The sequence below is a fragment of the Callospermophilus lateralis genome, chromosome 8 (assembly GCF_048772815.1).
Source record: "Callospermophilus lateralis isolate mCalLat2 chromosome 8, mCalLat2.hap1, whole genome shotgun sequence".
NCBI classification, from domain to species: Eukaryota; Metazoa; Chordata; class Mammalia; order Rodentia; family Sciuridae; genus Callospermophilus; species Callospermophilus lateralis.
In genome coordinates, this window is record NC_135312.1 from 139,501,205 (window position 1) to 139,511,935 (window position 10,731).

Genomic DNA, 10,731 nt, shown 5'->3' on the forward strand with positions numbered 1-10,731 from the left:
AGGTGAGGAGGTCCACAGGAGGAGCAAGAAGCCTGCACCCCACAGCACAAGGTGAGGAGGTCCACAGGAGGAGCAAGAAGCCTGCACCCCACAGCACAAGGTGAGGAGGTCCACAGGAGGAGCCAGGAGCCTGCACCCCATGGCACAAGGTGAGGAGGTCCACAGGAGGAGCAAGAGGCCTGCACCCCACAGCACAAGGTGAGGAGGTCCACAGGAGGAGCAAGAAGCCCTGCACCCCACGGCACAAGGTGAGGAGGTCCACAGGAGGAGCAAGAAGCCTGCACCCCACAGCACAAGGTGAGGAGGTCCACAGGAGGAGCAAGAAGCCTGCACCCCACAGCACAAGGTGAGGAGGTCCACAGGAGGAGCCAGGAGCCTGCACCCCATGGCACAAGGTGAGGAGGTCCACAGGAGGAGCAAGAAGCCCTGTACCCCACAGCACAAGGTGAGGAGGTCCACAGGAGGAGCCAGGAGCCTGCACCCCACGGCACAAGGTGAGGAGGTCCACAGGAGGAGCAAGAAGCCCTGCACCCCACAGCACAAGGTGAGGAGGTCCACAGGAGGAGCAAGAATCCTGCACCCCACAGCACAAGGTGAGGAGGTCCACAGGAGGAGCCAGGAGCCTGCACCCCACAGCACAAGGTGAGGAGGTCCACAGGAGGAGCCAGGAGCCTGTACCCCACAGCACAAGGTGAGGAGGTCCACAGGAGGAGCAAGAAGCCCTGCACCCCACAGCACAAGGTGAGGAGGTCCACAGGAGGAGCCAGGAGCCTGCACCCCATGGCACAAGGTGAGGAGGTCCACAGGAGGAGCAAGAAGCCTGTACCCCACAGCACAAGGTGAGGAGGTCCACAGAAGGAGCAAGAATCCTGCACCCCACAGCACAAGGTGAGGAGGTCCACAGGAGGAGCCAGGAGCCTGCACCCCACAGCACAAGGTGAGGAGGTCCACAGGAGGAGCCAGGAGCCTGCACCCCACAGCACAAGGTGAGGAGGTCCACAGGAGGAGCCAGGAGCCTGCACCCCACAGCACAAGGTGAGGAGGTCCACAGGAGGAGCCAGGAGCCTGCACCCCACAGCACAAGGTGAGGAGGTCCACAGGAGGAGCCAGGAGCCTGCACCCCACAGCACAAGGTGAGGAGGTCCACAGGAGCCAGGAGCCTGCACCCCACAGCACAAGGTGAGGAGGTCCACAGGAGGAGCCAGGAGCCTGCACCCCACAACACAAGGTGAGGAGGTCCACAGGAGGAGCCAGGAGCCTGCACCCCACAACACAAGGTGAGGAGGTCCACAGGAGGAGCCAGGAGCCTGCACCCCACAACACAAGGTGAGGAGGTCCACAGGAGGAGCCAGGAGCCTGCACCCCATGGCACAAGGTGAGGAGGTCCACAGAAGGAGCAAGAAGCCCTGCACCCCACAGCACAAGGTGAGGAGGTCCACAGGAGGAGCCAGAAGCCTGCACCCCACAGCACAAGGTGAGGAGGTCCACAGGAGGAGCCAGGAGCCTGCACCCCACAGCACAAGGTGAGGAGGTCCACAGGAGGAGCCAGGAGCCTGCACCCCACAGCACAGGTGGGGAGAGCCAGAGACCTCTTGCAGGTTTGAAGGTCACTTAAGACATACAGCCCTCACCTCTTGGGTGGTGGTACATTTTTGTTTGTTTGAAGCACAGAAATGACCACTGCACAAGTTATTTGCAAAGACCAGGTCAGTGAATAGATGGATTTGAGAGTAGTGACTGCACCGTAAAGTGGTGACCTCAAGGCTGGTTAAGGAACATGGAAGAAAGAAATGTGGTCCTGCATGAGTGCAGGAGGAGGAGTAATTGGGGAGAAGGAGATGAGGCACATAGGAAGCACAGGGCTCAGGTTCTGCCATGATGGCTATATCAGCTCAGAGGGCCCCGGCATGAGAGGATGAACCTATTTCTATGAAATAGGCAGGAAGAGGCCCAGTACACGCTCAGGTAACCAAGAGCATCGTGGCAAGAAGTTCAAGGCTAGACAATGGTCTGCAAGTCGTGGACACGTAAACACCTGACAAATCACAGGGAAAGAAGGGAATGCAGGGTTCACCAGGAGGGCAGAGGGCTTGCAGATGCCTGCCCCACTGGGGTTGGCGCACGGTGCCCTCTTCTCAGACTTCTTCTACATCACAGCAGAACAGCAGGACAGACACACTACAGTCCATGCTGTGCACAAATGCTCCTGGGTCTGATCAGCCTGGGGCTAAAGCTGCTCAGATCATTGTTTTTAGGACCTCCAGCACAGCACCTGGGCACAGAGAGCAAGGACACAGGAAAGATTACACCTAGACTTTAGGACCCTCAGCACAGTACCTAGGGCAGAGAGCAAGGACCCAGGGAAAAAACCACCTGGAGAAGGACCATGGGCCGTAGGACCTCCAGCACAGCACCTAGAGCAGAGAGTAAGGACGTGACAGAGGACACACCCAGAGAAGGTGCAGGCACAGGCAGCAGCCACTTCTCCTTCCCTCTGCTGGCCCACCTCCTCCCACCCCGAGCTCTAGCTCCCCGCCCTCTCTTCTCAACCCTGTTTATGTGGTAGCATATTTACTATTCAACAAGATGAAACACAATTTGGAAGTCAATTTTCTCAGTCAGTACTTTTATATCTAGGGTTTTAAAATTAACCAGCTTTTATAGGAGAGAAGTTAGTCCACACAATCACACCTCTAGCGGACAGTTCAATGAGCTTTGACACAGTAATGTCATCACCTCCACACCAAGCCATACAATGCTTCTGCCCCTGAACATCTCCCTGGTCCATAATCACAAAGGCCATGCTAAGAGCACTCCACCCCACCCAGGTCCACAGCCCACTATGCCATGACGAGACACCTACGCCTTAGTGACACGCTCACGTGAGACAGCAGGCTCAGGTGCACACCCCACTGCACTGTGATGAGACACCAACGCTCTCACGTGAGACAGCAGGCTCAGGTGCACACCCCACCCAGGTCTATACCCCAACACACTGTGACGAGACACCAACACCTTGGTGACGCTCTTATGTGAGAAAGCAGGCTCAGGTGCACACCCCACCCAAGTCCACACCCCCCTGCACCGTGATGAGACACCAACATCTTGGTGATGCTCTCACGTGAGACAGCAGGCTCAGGTGCACACCCCACCAGTGTACACCCACTGCACTGTGATGAGACACCAATTCCTAGGTGATGCTCTCATATGAAGCAGCATGCTCAGGTGCACACTCCACCAAGGAACCTGTGTTTAAGAGGAAACACCAAATCCTGGGTGATGCTCGTGTATGAAGCAACATGCTCAGGTGCACACCCCATTCCCTGGAACCTGTGGTTAAGAGGAGACACCAACCCCTTGGTAAACTGCCGTATGGCACAGATGGTCCTGGCATAGGGAGAGTATTCAGTTGGGTCTGATCTTATCACACAGTCCTTAGAAGCAGAGAACTTTCTCTGACTCATGTCAAAGAAAGCCAGACATCTCACATTCCAAGGACAAAATGGACTTGATGTCCCATTGCTCCTTGGAGGCCCAGGACAGAAATGGAGCAGCCTTTAGACCAGAGAGCAGATCCTGGCTGACAGCGAGCAAAGACTTGCCTGGGGCCCACAAGCAATGGAACCTCCAGGCCAGCAATGCGACTGGACCTGGAGGCATCTTCCCTGACCATGAGCTCAGAGGCCGCCCTCCAGACACTCAGTCTTGTGGGGCTCAGAGCCGAGAACCCAGGTGAGCCCATCAGCAATCTGGCCTGCTAAAACTATGAAATGATGTTATTACTTTAAGCCACTAAATTTGTGGTGTTACACAGTAACAGAAAACTAATACAGCCAACCCAAGCAGACACCAACTTGCCTAGGATCTCACAGATGACATCACACAATCTTTTGTTTGGTTTTTAGCACTTGGGATACGACTTGTTTCATGGATTTGCTGGACAAATCACCAGCTCTCCGTTCCTTTATTACGGAGCGATGCTCTTCTGTGCGGGTATACCAACACATCCGTCCCTTGACCTGCAGACCTGCACACAGCCATGCACACTCAGGCCCAGTCCTTCGTCCGTGCTTCCCCTCTCCTGGGCAACACCGAGGAGTGGGACCACTGGGCTGCCAGCTGACGTGTATGCTTCGCTCCAAGAACCTGCCAAGCTGCTTTCCCAAGCTTCTGAGCATCTCCTTCTCCTAATCCCCACCTTCGCACATGAGTGGCAGCTGCACCGTCCACCTTGTCCACCTTTCCAACACCACTCACATGAACCAGAACATGCACGTACACCGTGACTTGGTTCCCAGCAATTTACACATGCGCGTGTGCCACTCAGGTCACCTGTCCAGGGGAAGGGGGTTCAAATATCCTGCTTGTTATTTCCCAGGCTCTATGTCTCCCTGACTCTCAAGAGTTCTTTGTTTGATGAAAAGTTTTTAATTATGACAAACTATAATTTATTACTGCTTTTATCCTGTGGGTTTGTATTTTTCTGTGTCCTCACAAACCTGTCACAAAAGTCCTGCCACTATTATGCCGACACCTGCTGGTAAAGTATTTCAGGGTCACTTCAGGTGACCAGAGCAGGTGGACGGAGCAGGCAGAGTCGAGGCAGCTCAAGCGCAGTCCCTGTCACGGAGGCGCCTCCGTTTTCACAAAGCTGAGGGGCTACAGCATGAAGGAGTGAGTCAGACACACAGAAGCAGGGCTGCTCCAGGAGCTCAGGAGTGGAGAAACATGTTAGGGAATTTATAAAGCAAGAAAATTAAGTTAAATAAGGAAAAGTGCTGTACACCACTAAAAAAACAAGAGAACTTTAGGTACCGTCCATGTCTTCCACTTTGGGCTCTATTTCTGTGAGCCGGATAAGAACTGCCCTTTATTTCCACTGCTTTTGCCTCTCCCTGACCTCTGCTGGAAACAGGGGAGGAGTGCGTGCAGGGAGCAGGAGCCTGCAGCCCACCACAGGACGTGCCAGAGCCCCTGGCAGAGCAGGCTCTGTGGCAGGAAGTCCCTCCTCTGCCTGCACGAGGCTCAGCACTGGGCTCTGATTCACAGGTTCCTTCTTCCTGGCTCTCAACCCACCGGGCAACTCCATCTTCCCAGGTGCTCATGAGTCCCGGGTCAGATTCTGACTCCCTGCAGTCCCAGTGGGCACCTAGTCTACCAGGTCCTGTCTGCTCTGCCAGGAGAGATGCATACTTCCTCTCAGCTTCCACCTCACCTAGGATCTGAGTCCACCCTTAAGTGCCACCAAGGAAAGCCTCCAAATTAGACCAGGACATCATTCCTCTGCTCAAAACCTGACAGTCAGCATCCTTACATTCCAACTAAAAACCCAAGCAGCCTTACAAGTAAGCCCCCCCAAGACCTCGGACTGAGCCTATCCCGGCTACAATGACAAGAATCCACAGCCCAGACTACTATGAACAACAGGATCCACTGCCCTCCTTTCTGCAGGCTGCAGAGGTGCCAGACCACGGTGGGCAGAGGTGGGCAGCTCCCCAGCCTCTCCTGAGGACCCTGATCCCGCTCATAAGCTTTCTTCACCTTTGCGCCTGATCACCCCCAAACCCTGCCTCTTAACAGCACTGCCCCGGGGATTAGGTATCACCGTGTGAACTTCAGGTTCAGACATTCACGTGCAGGTGCCGTATCCCTCTGCCCGCCACCTATGCTCCAGCCTCTCCCACCTCCCAGGCTGGTCACTCCTGAGCGCAATGAACAAGCCCCAAGCCTCCATGGCCTTCGCAGTGCGACTCCGCTGACTGGAATACGTCTTCCCTGAGCCTCGCTCTTCTAAAAGCTCACCTTCGACATGCAGCCCACACCTATTCAAAACTGGGGTCACCATGCTCAACCCCTCATGCTCGCGATCACCAGCACTTTACATTTCTTGCTGCGTGGCACCTTCCTATGTAGCTAGCTGATCTCGTTTCTTGTTGCCTCTCCGCTCAATCCTCTTAGGACATAAGGCAAATCCCAGCACCTAGCACAACACACGGCACAGGCTAAGTACTTGCAGACAGTTACTGAATGAAGCTCAGGAGGTAAGGAGAAATCTCCAACAGACCTTCTCAAAGTCAGTTTTGCCAGGATGAGCAGGCACTCAGGCGCAGGCACAGGGCCGTCAGCGTCGCCCAGCAGCTGGGCCTTGGGCTCCACTGAGGAGACAGCGGTGTAGCCACCTGCTCCGTGGCAACACCACAGGAGGGACTCGGGGCTCAAGCAACCTGCTCACCCAAGCTTGGGAGGCTGGTGGGAGTGGGCACTAGCTGACAGTGATCAGGTGGCAGGAACACCAGTGGGCTGACAAGCAGGACCCATATCCCACACAGACCTCACAACCCCACGACTGGGGCTCCCTCTGACATGGCTTCCTGCCACACAACACCCTGCCCAACCACTCCACCACTCCACGTCCACAGCTTCCTCACCCGGGATCATATTCCACACGGAAAGCACCCACCGTTACTATGAACCCCACAAACCATGTGTAAAATACCACGAGCACCAGAACACAGGAGGCACTCAACAAACATGAGCTGATCATAATAATGCTATCTTCAATGCATGATGATTTCAACAGTAGACCCAAAGATTTGAGAAAAGAGCTGTATTATATTTTGTCTCATTTTTCTATCTTTCTCCATTTCCTTAAATCTCAAACTTAACTATAGCTTTAATTCTATATTCAACAAAGTGTCGATTTCTTGATATTAAAATGTGTAAGCAATTCTCAGTAGATATAAGCAATTTTGTTCATGGAACTATCTCACTTTAAGAAAATTTAACATATGCAAGACCCTAACTTACAAAATGAAAGTCTGGGAAAGCTTCACTTCATTCTGTTTATTATTTCAAATCAAGGTTTACAAGATTCTTGGACTAGGGAGAAAGAGACAGTGACTGAAACGTCAGAAGCTAATACAGCAGAAAGACAGTGCTGGCCCTGCTTGCCACGGCCCCATGTCCCTGGCCATGCAGCACTCTTCTCTCATCCCTGGAGCCACAGTCCACCTATCTTGAGATGCTTGTACTTACTGTCCTCATTCTGCCGCAACATGGGATAGATCTCTGACAAAGGACACACAGAGTTCAGAGGCGAGCAGGAGAGGTAACGTGCCCTCTGCAACAGGGGCAGCAGAATCCCACAACAGCCGGCGTAGAAGAGGAAAGACCCTTTTACCTTCAAAAGCTCAATGTAATTGGGAAGGTTGAGAACAGCCAGAGATGAGACTTAGAGAAGGAAGGATTCTTACTCAGGACTAATTCCATTGTCCTATTACTACCTGAATTTCTAGTGCCTCCCACTGTGCCTAGCACACCACAGTGGGTTGCTAGATGTTCATTCCATAAACTGCTAGCCTGGAAGATCACAGCAGATAAGAAATAACTTCCAAAGGAACAATATTCTTAAAAGATCCTTTTTTTTTTTTCTTTGCAGGCCAAAATGTATAAATTAGAAAACTAGTGTAATTATTTTCATATTATGACATCCCAGATAACTATTTTTTTCATTAAAGCAAAGATAGAGAAATGTGATTTGTGTTGCAATAAAGCCTTGTTCTCTGCTGAATTACAAGTATGAAGCAACTTTTCTGAAGTTCCATATAGAACAAAGATTCTTCAACCTCAGGCCAAAGCTTATAGCCTTTGCTCCTGTCACAGACTCTGTGTGGTCCAAGAAGGCCTCCTCTGAACAATGTTTCTAAATGCATAAAGTAAGACTCATAGGGTTTAAAAAAAAAAAAAAGGACAAATCATCAGGTCACACATAAAAACAAATATATCAGAATTTGATTCTGACCAATGACCACAGTTGTAATCATGGGCAAACTAACAGATGATTTGAATTAAATGATAAAAAGTGCAAATACTTTTTGCCTACACATTCCGTGTATGTAGGATCTGAGAATTCCTATTATTAATAGAGCCTGTGACAGCTTGCCCAGGTCAGGATATTTAACTAGCCCTAAAGGTTTTAAATGTGGAAAAGCTGCAGCCATCTCTTGTTCCTATTATGTGCATATACTAAAATCACTTTATCAGTACCAAATTAATAACGGTAAATTAATGCTCCATTTGTATTACCACTAACATCTATACTGCTCCTCAAAGATGATGTCCATCGTATCCAACTTCCTTCCTGAAAGCAGGGCTCACAAACAGGAGAGCCAAGCCGGCTGCAGAGTGTTCCTGGTGCTACTCGGAGCTGCCCAGCTCTCCCTAAGTCTATGATCAAGCAGCACCTTCAGTTAACGCTGTCCAGCCACAGTATCTGGTAGGTATTTTAGTAGCTAAATATCTTTGTAGGATAGCTTAACCCACTACTCTAAAGAAAAATCTATCTGGGGGAAGCCGAGTTAAAGGGATGCTTCCCCTACTTCAGAAGGTTCCAACAAGTCCCAGCAGGAAAGTGGCTCTGACCTTGGCTTCTTAAAACAGATAAGAAGTGTTTTTGTTGTTGTTATTGTTGTTGTTTGGTACCCAGGAATTTAACCCAGGGGCATTTAACCACTGAGCCCATTCTTAGACTTTTCTTCTTTCTTTTTTTAACTTTAGAGACAGGATCTCACTGAGTAGCTAAGTTGCTGAGACTGGCTTTGAACTTGAGACCATGCTGCCTCAGCCTACCAAGCCACTGGGATCACAGGTGTACAGCACTGCACCCAGCTAAAAAGTTCTGTGCAAATGTGTCTTCCTGAAACAAACTTCTAAGCTGGGGGTACCAAAACTGTATTTCTTGAACAATACAGTGTAACATTTGAAACCAAACCATGTGAAAAATCTTGAGTCACAGTACATGCTGAAATCTTAAGAGTACTATGACTTTTATGGAAAAGAATAAACTAGGTAGAAAAGTGTGATACCATTAAAAGAGGAATTTTTTAAAAACTATTTTTTGCACCTTTCAGGGAAATAAACAATTTTTTAAGAAAATACAGAGGGAGAAGGAAAGACCTGTTCCTGGTCTCTTCTTTTTTGCACTTGTAGAACTACCCAACTCCCAGTTAGTATGACTCATGAACTTTTAAATCACCTTCACAGCTTATGACCAGTAATGACAAACCTCCACAGATTGTTTTAAAGTAGCTCATTTCAAAAGCCTCTAAAATATTACACAAAAATCTTGTCTTTCAGACTGTAAGTCCTACCTACAGTGAATCTACTTGAAGTTCTTACAACAGCAGATAAAGCCTGTTACTTGCAGAGTAAGTGTGGCTCATTTTTCTCTTCTATTTTCTGGGTAGCCTACACCATCATCGTGGAATGGAAAAGGGCAAAAAATAAACTGAGTAAAAGTAAGCATCAGTTTAATCAGGCAGAAGTTCATCTCCATCAGAACTGCCAGCAGTCACTCCTCGTAACACTGAAAACCAGCAAGGCTTCCTACGAGGACGCAGACCGCAGTCTCAACTTCCTGAACCCAGGACGCCGGCTGCAGAGTGGCCCTGAAATCCCCGGGGGCGACACACCCCTCCCCGGGGAGCCGCGGGACCCGACGCCCGCGAGGCCGCCGCACCTGTGCGAGCCGCACGCAGGTGAGCGCCGCCGCCGCCCGCGGGAGGAGGCTGCGGCCGGACAGCGCTGGACCCGACCCGCCAGCAGGAGGAGGCTGCGGCCGGACAGGGCTGGACCCGACCCGCCAGCGGGAGGAGGCTGCGGCCGGACAGGGCTGGACCCGACCCGCCAGCGGGAGGAGGCTGCGGCCGGACAGCGCTGGACCCGACCCGCCAGCGGGAGGAGGCTGCGGCCGGACAGGGCTGGACCCGACCCGCCAGCGGGAGGAGGCTGCGGCCGGACAGCGCTGGACCCGACCCGCCAGCGGGAGGAGGCTGCGGCCGGACAGGGCTGGACCCGACCGCCAGCGGGAGGAGGCTGCGGCCGGACAGCGCTGGACCCGACCCGCCAGCGGGAGGAGGCTGCGGCCGGACAGCGCTGGACCCGACCCGCCAGCGGGAGGAGGCTGCGGCCGGACAGCGCTGGACCCGACCCGCCAGCGGGAGGAGGCTGCGGCCGGACAGCGCTGGACCCGACCCGCCCGCGGGAGGAGGCTGCGGCCGGACAGGGCTGGACCCGACCGCCAGCGGGAGGAGGCTGCGGCCGGACAGGGCTGGACCCGACCGCCAGCGCGAGGAGGCTGCGGCCGGACAGGGCTGGACCCGACCCGCCAGCGGGAGGCCGGGAGGCCGGGAGGCCCGGGAGCGGAGGCCGGTGGGGAGGGAGGGCGAGGCTGCGGGCCGGGCCCGGCCTGACCAGCGTCCCGCGGGCCGGGTCTTTCCGGCGCGTCCCGAGACCTACCGTGAGCGCCGCGAGCCGGGCGCCAGGAGGTGCGGCGCAGTGGAGCGGGGCCCGGTCCCGCAGAGCCGCCGCTGGAGCCCACCCACCGCCCCAGCCGCTCTGCCCCGCGGAGTTCCCGGAGTTCCCGGAGCCGCCCCGCGCCGCCGCCGCCTGCGCACGCGCTGAAGCTCAGCCCGCCGCCGGGGCGACACCTGCGCCCACAGGTCCCAGCGCCGGCCCCGCCCGCCGGGCTCGCCCCACCCCTCGGCGTCCCGCCCCTCCCTCACGCTCGCCCCGCCCACAGGGGCGCCCCGCCCCGCCCGCGTGACGTCCCCGCGTCCGCCGCGCCGCCCCGCCCGCCCACGTCGCCCCGCCCGCCCACGTCGCCCCGCCCACCCACGTCGCCCCGCCCGCGCCCGGTCCCGGACGTCCGCAGCGCCCGCGCCGCCCCGCCTC

At 54.2% G+C, this 10,731-nt stretch overlaps 1 protein-coding gene across 2 annotated transcripts in view; it reads right to left on the bottom strand.

The window, feature by feature from the left end:
- Usp53 (ubiquitin specific peptidase 53) overlaps nt 1-10,453 on the bottom strand; it is a 58,625-nt gene extending 48,172 nt beyond the window's left edge. For both annotated transcript variants that reach the window (XM_076864500.2, XM_076864499.2), the window contains exon 1: nt 10,297-10,453. The gene's annotated coding sequence lies outside the window, so the exon portion shown is untranslated. The remainder of the gene's footprint in view (nt 1-10,296) is intronic.
- Between the last annotated feature and the right edge of the window lie 278 nt (nt 10,454-10,731).